This window comes from Melanaphis sacchari, unplaced genomic scaffold, assembly GCF_002803265.2.
Source record: "Melanaphis sacchari strain LSU unplaced genomic scaffold, SCAv2.0 Contig141_pilon_pilon, whole genome shotgun sequence".
In the NCBI taxonomy this organism is placed as follows: Eukaryota; Metazoa; Arthropoda; class Insecta; order Hemiptera; family Aphididae; genus Melanaphis; species Melanaphis sacchari.
Window position 1 is genome coordinate 338,687 of NW_020270600.1, and position 12,072 is coordinate 350,758.

General features: G+C 25.9%; 1 protein-coding gene across 2 annotated transcripts in view; it reads left to right on the forward strand.

Annotated features, from left to right (window-relative positions):
• Positions 1–276: 276 nt before the first annotated feature.
• Positions 277–12,072, forward strand: part of LOC112591677 (cadherin-23) — a 30,291-nt gene continuing 18,495 nt past the window's right edge. For both annotated transcript variants that reach the window (XM_025335571.1, XM_025335572.1), the window contains exon 1: positions 277–618. The gene's annotated coding sequence lies outside the window, so the exon portion shown is untranslated. The remainder of the gene's footprint in view (positions 619–12,072) is intronic.

Genomic DNA, 12,072 nt, shown 5'->3' on the forward strand with positions numbered 1-12,072 from the left:
ATAAGAAAAAAATTAATGTAAAAATATTATATAAACAAAATTTAATATAATTTGACATTTTGGGCAATTCAGCATTACAGCTTAAAAATACAAAATTATAAAACAGCTTTAAAAATTGAGTCTCAGTTGCAGTGACGACACACATGAGCAAACAAAATTCCCTGGATCATCTCATCGTGGTTGGCAGCGCTGTAGACCATCACGATAAAGTAGGAGACCCGCTAAAAACGAATGAGAATTGAATTTTCCGGTTCACATCACGCGCGCGGGCCGCCGACACGTTCGAGTTCATCACCGTTCCCCAACCGACGATTGTGAAGTCTGCACGGTCTTCCTGGTCTCAGTCTCGCGCCGCACACATTTCCCAGTCGATGCGTGTTCTCTTCTCGCGTTGACTATGATATTTTTTCAGTGCACCGACAATTGGTTCCTCAGCTTCCTGTGTTTGTGCGGTTGTCTGTAGTGACAATATTATTGTTATAACTTTACACGGCCACAGATGACCGATCTATGACATTTGCAGCTAACAAATTAAGTTTATAATACATTTTTTCGTGGAATTTTTTGACCTCACTGCAACCGACAATAAACCGTGGATTGTGTACCTACCTACAACGGGTGAGTTTTCATATGGACATCTATTTCAGCGGTATTAATGTGTATATACTTAAGTCATATACTATATTAAATATTGGTAGCTTATTAAAGTCAGTTATGGGGCACTTAAATACAATTTTTGTTTAAAAAATTACTGTATTTAATTTACTAGAGTGATTTTTTATTTTTAAATCGTTTTATAACATAACATTTTATGTACCTATACCAATATAATAATATATGAATTATCTTTTTTTAAGTTTAAAATTGAACATTTTACGAAATACAATAAAAAAATTTATCAATAAATTATAATTTTTAAAGTATATAATAGATACCTACATTATACCAAAATTAGTATTTATTTGTCCCAAATGACGAATTTACTAAATTTTAGACTTAGGATGGTTGTAATTAATAAAGTAGGTATATCTACTGATCAAACTTAATGATTTGACAGTTATAAGTTTCATGCAAGAATACAAAAATTACCAGAATCTATTAAAAGTAATAGAGATCAATTTTTATAAACAAAATATATAGTTCTTGTAACTTGCTATTAATACAAATACTGTAATTGCGTGACTAAGATTTTTTAAATTGTACCAAAAAAAAGTACCATGTTTTTAATTTATTTTTCGATTCCATTTTACCGATCCTTAAACTAGTAATCACTAATCATTATTAACAAACTATCTATACAACAACTTAAATACTAAAATACACCAGCATATATATATTTATGTATCACATATTTCCGTTATAGTTATGGTTATAGGTACATAACAAATATTCCGCAAATAAAGTTTTGCCAAAAAGTTTTTAAGTTTTTAAGTTTTTAAGTTTTTAAGTTTTTTATCTAAATAAAAACCGTCAAGTATTTAGTATCTACTAATATATTTTATAAATATATATTGTATTAATTATACTATTAGATATTTATACATTTATAGTTTATGGCGTTTATGCATCACATTTGTATTTACACTAAATCGTTATCGTCTGCAAGCGATGCATAATTATTTCACCGTGACGAGTCAAAATGCTATGAATATATTATTTGTCGTTTTACTTGTGTATATATTATATGTTTAATTTAAACATGAAGTTGTTACAAAGTAATACTCATAATATTTAAAATAATCAAAAAATATATTTACTTATGGAAAAACACTATAGGGTTGTGCTGTTGTCAAATTTTATTTATTAAAAGATAATAAATAAATAAATTTATTAGTATGTAGGTATTAGGTATTTTTAACTTTTGTAGAGTATATTTTGTTTAGATATATTGAAGTTGACATATACACTCAAATTGAACAGACTATATATTCAGAATGTTAGAATGATAAATTAATAAATTTAAAGCATTGAATATTAATTATTAAGAAGCCTACCCATACAATACATATTTTAAATTAGTAAATAATATTGTATCTAAATTACTTATAAAATAATATATTATATATTTTCTCATTCAAATTACTATTGTAATAAGATATCAATTTCTGAACAATAAATATTAATTATGTGATGTATATTAGGTAATAATTTTAATATTTCATTGCTATAAAAACGATATCACTGAAGTAACCTAACTAAACTAATAAATTACTATATTACACTAAATAAACTTGAAATACAAAATCATTATTAAATATGCAGATTTACGAAATTAATTAGGCTTAAAAGGTTCAATCACAAAAATAATATCAATAGGTAGATATGCAATATAGCTAGGGCTATAAAGGGCATGGTGTAGCGTGATTTTTGGACTTTATATTTAACAAATAAATTATACATCCCCCAGAACAAAATCATAACTATATACTTTACTGATACCTACTATTATATCAATATTTAAAAGAAACAATGAAATTTTATTTTTTAAAGTAATTTAAATAGTTAATTTAGTTATAGTCAATATTATAAAATTTGTACTATATAAATCTAGGCATTGATATATTTTAATTTTTATCTATGGAATTATTATTTAATTTTAATAATAACACAAAAGTGTATAATTAGTCTTATACTTAATCACATATTATTAAAAAAAAAAAAAATTAAAAAAATACCTTGAGCGATTTATATGTTTAAACTTATTACTTATCTATTTACACACACACACACACACACACACACACATATATATATATTTACTATGTTTCTCGTTATTTAATTTATTTTTCAACCTAAATAACAACCTTAACCTAAAAAAAACATAAAGACGAATTTTTATGAAAATATTTTTAAAGTAGAATCATATTTTATCTAAAATTATTTTTTAAATATAGATAGGTAATATTATATAAACATATTTAATTATTTTATTGATTACTAAAATATAATAAAAAATATTATTAATAACCATAAAGTAAAGTGACCAGTGCCAATATATTATATTATGTGATTATAATATAATTCAGATAGATATACGTGTTACAAGAAAAATTATTAGATAATGACCTTCATTTATAGTAGGTATCTATATAAATACTAAACAATTTATTTTTAATTAATAAAATAAAACTGTAGGTCACATTGATCATATTGTTTTCAATTATATTGATTTTACAAACAAATCTTAAAATGTATTGTGAATAGATATTTTTAGTTTTTTGTTTATGTGATTTTTATGAAATATGTCAAAATTCTAACTTTAAACTTTAAACGTTTATAAAAAAATATTGTGACTATAAACTTAAACAATTAAAAATATCTCATGCCTATAAATAACTAAAAAAATTTCGGATTATTTTGTAAATCTGATTATAAATAGAAAATTATAGTATAAACATTTTTTTAAAATTGCAAATATCTACAGTTATTCGTTTTTAATTTGTATTTACCTATACCTAACCTCGATTTTGTTGATTTGTGTAAAAATTTCCGTTTTTCCTTAATTTTTTTTTTTTGTTTCTTCAGATTATAAAAATTTTTTAATTTTTAATTTTTACCTATACAAAGTACAAACTAAAACCAATTTTCTAACAAACCCACCTTCAAAGTTGAAAATTAAAGCATTTTATCAACTACTTATTGTGTACTCATAAACACACACAAATAAAGCACATATTATTGTAATTAAATCAAGAAGAAGAAGAAGAAGTTAATTCAATATATTCATATCTATCCACTTAGAATCTAAAATGTATCTAGTTTATAGTAACAATTTAACGTTCTGGAAATAAATTTGTAAATTTAACATGCCCTGTAAACTGTAGTATATATTTTATGGCTATATATAACGTATAAATTATAAATTATTATGATAATAGTGTTCATAAGATATTGAACCAAGATTTATAAACATGAGCGGGTGTGACCCACAGACCGTAAATGGTCAGCGTTTCCACTCGGTTGGGTTCATCTGCCCAGTATATGTAGGCTCTGAAAAACGTTAATGATTTTCCACTTAAAGCACCCACGTATACGTTTAAGAAAACTAAACCGGGTTACTGTTACATCGGAACAACAAATGCCAATTTAGGCACCTGCATAATTTCAATAAACTTGTATTATTTTACTTGTGCCACGGTCAGATGATGTGTAATTAATATATTGCGGTTTTGTTTCCGAAACAGCTATTTCTAATGTTCAGTGCTTTTGGTTTTTTTCTTAATCGCAAGATATAATTAAAAATATATTCCGTTAGATCAATTCGTCACATCTATAAAATTGGATAGGTGACATCGCGTATAATATAACATATCTCATTTTTAAAATAATGACTTGCGTATGATATAACCTAAAAAATAATAAATAATTTAGAAAAAAAATTTAAATTATATTATTTTTAATATATTTGTAGGTTTTTTAGCGTTTTCATTTTACAGTTATAAGTAATACTCGTATATTAAAATACATGTACTATACAGTGTTTTCTTTTAAAGTAAAGATGAAATATTTCAGTCCAGTGATCTTAGATTTTCAAAAACCAATACAGAATACAGAAATACACATTTTGTTGTTGATGATTTTCAAGTGTTAAATTTTTTTAGTGAGCTTATGTGCAGTAATACTTGCATTTTTAAAATAGCTATAGTTGTTTTTAATACCGATTTTTTTAAATTCGTACACCTTGATCATTTGTCAATTTGTTACTAATAAAAACTGGCTGTAAGCCTGCAAATCTTGTGTCGAATTTGTTTTATTCATATAGACTAAATAATTTTAGGACTTATTTATTTATAACTTAGTTTCTTTATTTTTACCATAACATTATAAATTATATTATTGTTACTTTTATTGAAGTGAATAAAATCTGTCCGAGATTACAAAGAATGGAAAAGTAATAAGTATGCCCTGATGATAGTTACTTTAACACATGTTTTCAGTAAACATTCCTAACTATTTGTAATACCTAAGTGTAAAACAATAAACATTTTTCTTTCGTCAATAATATTCTGTCTGTTTCATTAAATAAGAAAACTTTTTCGCTAAGTGACTTAAAATTTTGCTACATACTCGTAATATATTTATTGAATATTATCATTATATATATAATATATATAAGTACCTTTCTATATATTATTTGTCCAGTGGTATTGTAATAAGTATTTATGGTTTACAGACCACAATATTTTCTTGGCCAAAAAAACTATTTTTTTGGTTTTATGTTTAATAACTGTTGTTATATATTCGTATGGCTTTTACTTTCATGATAATTGATCATTTACACGTCTTATTATTCCAATTGAGAAATAAATTAGAATGATTAACTTGCAGTATTTGTTATATTTGGTATAGTTCTGAAAAAAAAAAATGAAACGTCTATCGATAAAACTGTTGATGTGTGTATCGTTTACGTGCGCTCTGCTTTCCAAAAATCAACCAGCTGTAAACGTTTGTAAAAGAAGTAGAGATGAGCATTGTGATTATTTACAAACCGTATCCTTATCCGGGCGCAAGAGTCTACTAAAAGTAGCACTTCATTTACAAGTTCGAATTTTCTTCTTGTTTACTTATATAGTGCTTCTTTTAATCTTTTTTACTATAATTTTATAATTAATGACTTATGTTATGAGTTTTGAATACAACTATAGAAAATAATTTAAAAAAAATAATAGCACCAAAAGTCAAATAATAATTAGAGATTTTTATTGAGATGTAATTTTTTGCGATATTTGGATTATAATATTATGTAATAATTTAGAAAGAAACTTTATTAAAACTGCTGTATAAAGTTAGAGGTGGTGGTTACAATATTAATTTTTATTTCACGTTTTTGTCAATGATTCGTGTGTAAGTGATGTTCACGAATTTTTTTTTTCGTAAATCTGTGTAATGATGTTTTGCGTTCGAAGCGATAAAGTTACGAAATCAAACCGAATACAGAAAGAATAGAAATAATAATTGCGTTCAATATTTTGTACGACTTTAGGGTATTTTGTTAAATATTGTGTAAACTTTTCTTTTAAAAACACCAAATCCAAAAAATATGTATGTATATACATTATACATTAATGCATTCATATAGGTACGTTTATGTACTTACATTTTGATACGTTATAATATATTAATATGTATACATATACTTACATAAATATTTAGCATATAAAATCGTGCCAATATAATACTTAAATAGACGTTCAGCCGTTCAGGAAGGTATATTATTTAATTTTTGTAAGTTGTAAAAATGTGTCTAAATATAACAGATACGTCAAAAGCAAAATATGAATAAATTAAAAATGTTATATTTCTATCTGAGTAAATATGTTGAAATTGAACCTAATTACTATAATATAAACGTATTTTATCTCATATAACTGCATGATGTTCACGAATCGGGTCATAAGTACAAATGATGATGAAGGTAGTTCCAAAAGTTTATTTACTTACTATGAAGTATGGTCTTCATTTTATTAATTATTACTTATTAGTAGTGAGTATTTAATGTTTATGACTTATTTTGTCTCTAACGACTCTAACCTTATTTTAATTCTTAGATCTGCAATTAAATACAATATAGCATGTCTGCATGTATGATTTTTGAAAAATGACTATTATACTACCTCGATTTTCATAACAATATATATACGTAAATCTGACGAAGTGACATGAAGAGTACCTACTAAATGACGAAAATCGTGTTAATTTCTGTAATTAAAATGGAATATAAAACATAGATTATAGGTAAGGAAAGGAAAACGTTCTTTTAAAACTCGTCAAGCCAATCCATTGATTGTAATACATATAATGTGTGTATACGTGTATAAAATATAGTATGGAAATATACTCGTAGATAGGTACTGTTCAAAATGTTTAAACTTGTGCGCTTAAAATAATGACGTGTATATAACCGGACCAAGACGAACACGAATAGCGTGTTCCACGACAGCGTCGATTGCTCTATGTACAATAGGTAAAAGTATTAATAGTAATAGTATACTTTATATTATTATATTACAATAGTTAATTTTATGAGATACATACGTTCTGTATAATAATATGTTGGACATTGAATTGAATATGTTATAATATCAGACGAATGCACATCACTTAAATAATATGTTATACTATGTATAATGTATATAGTATATACATTATACATATATAAATTATGTTGCAAAGACTAGAGAGTATGAAGACACTCGACATTGACTGAAACACAATCGATTCGTCATCGTACTAACTTAAGGGAGAGGAAGCAGTTATGGAATGGGTCTTTCTGAAAAAAATGCGTGGAGGTTACATATATATATAATATAAAAATATGATAGGTACTATTGTTATCATAATATTATATATATATATATAGATGTGTCATATAAACAATATTCTATTTATTATTTGACCGTTGCTTCTTGTGCTTTACTATAATATTATCTAGCTAGCGAGTTGGGTTTTTATGGTTGGCGGGCCAAACGGAACGACGAATGACGAAAAGATGATCTCTTTGTTACTTGCAGTGTGTACAAGGTCGTTCATGTTTCGGGGAAGTAAATAAAACATGTAACGCTTCAGCACGGATTTTTCGCGTGACAGCCTCGACGGCTGGAAAAAATCTCTTAACGATTGTTGACGGGTCGAGTCGGTATAGAGCTGGAAAAGAGTATGAGGTGCCGCTAACTGTATGAATGTGAGTGTATGTTGGACCGAACACGATTAGAAATTATATAGTATATAAATATATACGACGTTATGACCTATGTTCGCAACCAAAGCATGGGAACGATATTACTTGTAAAAAAAAATCATTTTTGGCAACACATAGGTACGCACAAAATGTGATTTCACATCGAGGTGAGAATAAAAATATGATTATTATATAACAATGACCACAGTATTTTTATATATGTATAAAACTGCAATAGTAGGTTTACTACTGTCTACTGCAGGGTGTGGTGCATTAGTAGTATCCTTAACCCTTTCAACGTACGTCATCATTAAATGACTATGGATTCAAATAAATCCACTAATTAAGATAAATTAAAAATATACGATCAAAAATTGGTGATGGAGTATAGTTGACGACGGCCAATTGAATTAAAATAGAGTAATGCTTTGGCTTATTTGATATTCCAATGTTAGAGAACTGGGTAGTTTTGTCGGACTTTCGTTGATTAAAATATTTTGAAGTGCATATTCAGTTTTTATTTTTTAATAATAATTACCTATATATTTGGTCAATAACGCAAATAACTTAATTTTCCGTTTCACGTTATTTACCATAATATGAATATTGCTAGTGTTTTTTTATTGTTTTTTGAAGCAATAAAATGCTTGTCTTCAACTTTGAAAGTAGTTTCTGATATTTAATTTGATTTAGCTAGTACTACAGGGAGTCAAAATCAAAACGTCCCAGTAAAACATTAATATAGAAAAATTCCAATTTCCTTCTTTCCAAATGTTTTGCGAAAAACACTAAACAGGAATTTTTTTACAAGCCTAGTTTTTGATAAATTAGTGTTCATTTATTTTTTTTTATAATTCAAAATAAAACAAATGTAAAGACACTAATGCGTAGAATTTTTTGCTAAATATTCATATTAGGTATATATTAAATATGGTATTATTACTAAAATATGTTGAATCTTTTTGTGCTATTTATAGACGTTTTAAATAAAATAGCAATCTATGGTTCGAAAATTTAATAAGGAATTTATTATAAACTGTTCTTTTATAGAAAGTTAAGAATCTAAAAAATACACGTCATGTACAATTTTTTTTTTATATCGTATTTCATTTTTAAATGTTGACAAAATTGGACATTTAAATAAAATATAGCGATTGCTATAATTTAAAAAGTATTATTTGTATAGAGAGTACCTAGATACTTGAAACTCTTTATCACTGTCTAAGTTTTATGTACCTATATTGGCTATATTATTATTTACTATACGCAACTACAATTTTTAAAAGATATATGTAATATAAAATATATACACTGGTTTTAAAGCTATGATAAATATTGGTGATTATCGAATATGAATTTCTTGTTCTGGAGGTATAACATTTAAATAAATAAATAGAAATATCTTTATTTATAATTTTATAACCATAATAATATTTTAGCTCCGAATAAGCAAAAATTTCAATGAAAACTTTTGTTGTTTCATTCATAAAGTTGTAAAATAAATTTATAACTTATCGGTTAAAAACTTACAGTAAATCTAATATGATAAATAAAAGCTCAATATTATAATATATATATAAATAATATTTATAGGCATAAATTTATATATATTTACTTTGGATATATCAGAGTTTGAGACCGTTTCTGACTGGTGCTCTACTTACATTTTTTATATACATTATACATGGCATAAACATACGTTAATATTATAATATGCACTTGGATCGTCGTGAGTTCCTACAATACACTGCTGTATTATTATTATTATTGTAGTAAATGATCCACCAAATTATAGTATTTGACGTGCCACGCAAATCGGTATTTTCACCGATTTTCTTGCCAGGATTATAACTAATAGTGGGTTTAATAATATAATACGCCACGTACCATAACCACCGTCAAATGCAAACGTTTAAATAAGGTGCGCACGTTTCAATGGGCTTTCGCGAGACATGGAGAAACATTCCGCATTCGTATAAGTGCTGTCTTCGCCATTTCCACGACGAATGGTTAATATTATTATTAAATATAATGCCGTTGGACAATATACAAGTACGTATTATATTTGGTGTATGGAAATGATTGGCAATAGAAACAGTATACCCTACCATTGATTATGCCTGTGATTATTATATACACGCACTTCGGTTGTATTGTCCATCTTTAGAAGACCTGCAGCTCTGCTCGCGGTATATTTCGGTTATTCATAAACCTCGCCTATGATCGCCTACACTATGTATAAAATATGTAACCCAATTTTGAACAAGTTTTGTATGCACATCTTCATTATAATGGTAATAAATAATAATATGTATAATATGGTCGGTAGTGAACGGATGTACAACATATATTGTGTATAATTATATTTATCCATTAACAGAAAGAAACAACAAAAACAAAAGAATACCGTTTATAATAATAATAATCATTTCCTGTACTGCTCAAAAAATTCCAAATCATTCATAACTCATAAGACCACAACGTCGATAATAACAACTATATTATACCTGCTGTATATAAGATATAAAAGTATCGATGAAAACAATAATATAAATCAATATAAACACAATAGGCATGGCCATTTTCGACCAAAACAAAATTTTATGCAATATAATATGTAAAAAATTAAATAATTAGTATATCATTTTTGTAAAATTATATCTCAATTATTTTATTTTTTTACATACATTATATAAAATTTTGTTATAGCCGAAAAGAGAAGAGTACGATTTTGGTCGAAAACGGTCTCGCCCTACAAAATACACATGCATTATATTATAAATGTTTATTTCAGTAATTTTATATCCCACATGATTATCATGCAGTATAAATTTGGTATTTTTATTTTAATGTCTTAAAATTCTATTTGGTATCAAACATATTTAAAACTATATCGTACAGGTGAAATATATAAATAAAAAAAAGGAAAATACTTCACTGTTTACACATCTTGAAAAGATAATATTAGTTATATTAATTATTAATGTTGCTAATGTCTTAAGATTTGATTACATATTTATACTCTTTTAATATTATATAAATTATATGTATTTTAACCTAACTGTAGTAGATTGTTAATATAGGTGCCAACAAATCAACACTATCTTAAATATTTAATCCAATATATTTTATATTAAAATCACTTCTTGAAATTTTTTTAAAGTAAGTACATAACTGATTTAATATATTTTCAAGATAGTGTTGTATTAAAAATACTCTCATGTACCTACTATCGAAATTTCAAATTGTTTTACGCTGATTTTGATAAGGTTGTGATATTTATACAAGACAATCTATATTCTATGAATCTATCACTACTTCTACATGGCTATAAAATATATATTTATAAATACATAAGTAATATTAAATGTTCACAATTAAAAGAAAAAGTAAGTGACAAAATAACCACAGCGGGATGGGAATAAGTAGGTAAGTCCTTATACCTATATATAATATGAATATATTATTATAATATATTATATATATAATATAATATATGTATACCTATTTAATTTTAAAACATTCCAAATTTGAAATTTGAAAAATTATATGGAATATTGCGCTTTTGCTAGTTTTTCGTTTATGTAAGAAAAGCTCTTCAGGAGGGATCTTGTCATGTGCCATAATAGCAAATTCTTCGGTAACTTTTTGTCTTTAAATTATATTGGTAATCTACACACCGAATTTCACACATCAGTATATCACCTTCACCTTGCAGCGTTTTTTGATATTAATTTAGTGTAATGACTTATTAGGCAATTGTGATGCATGTTTTAGGATTCACATATAGTATATTCATACAACTATTACATACTTGGTACACGTAGTTTAAGTTTTCCGAATCCGAACAACTGTAGCACAGTACCTACCCACAGTTCGTGTTTGTGTTGATCGTAATAGAAATAATATACATTTCTTACATCACATTCTAAAAATGGGAATATTTTTTTAGAATTGACATTTTTGGAGTATTTTTACGATAAAAAAGACATGTTTCTGAATTTTTGATTCGTTTATTTAAAAACAAAAAACTCCGAGCTATAGTTATGAGTGTTATGACCTCATTAAGTAATAATAACTTGTATAAGTAACCCGTAGTAATCCATAACCAGCAATATTATATTTATTTTAAATAGTTCAAAATTCTATATACATGCCTATTAAATAAAAAAAAATATACTTTCTCGTGTGTAAAAACTTAACCACATGTTATTGATAAAATACCGCAATATTATAGGTATACCATTAACTATATTATTGTCTTAACTATATTTTCACTTTTATATTGATCTTAATTCTTAAGATATTATTTAATATATAACCACTATATTGTCTGCATTACATGACTCAGTTTTATAATGTTAAATAAAATTAGTCTAGAAAAACATATATTA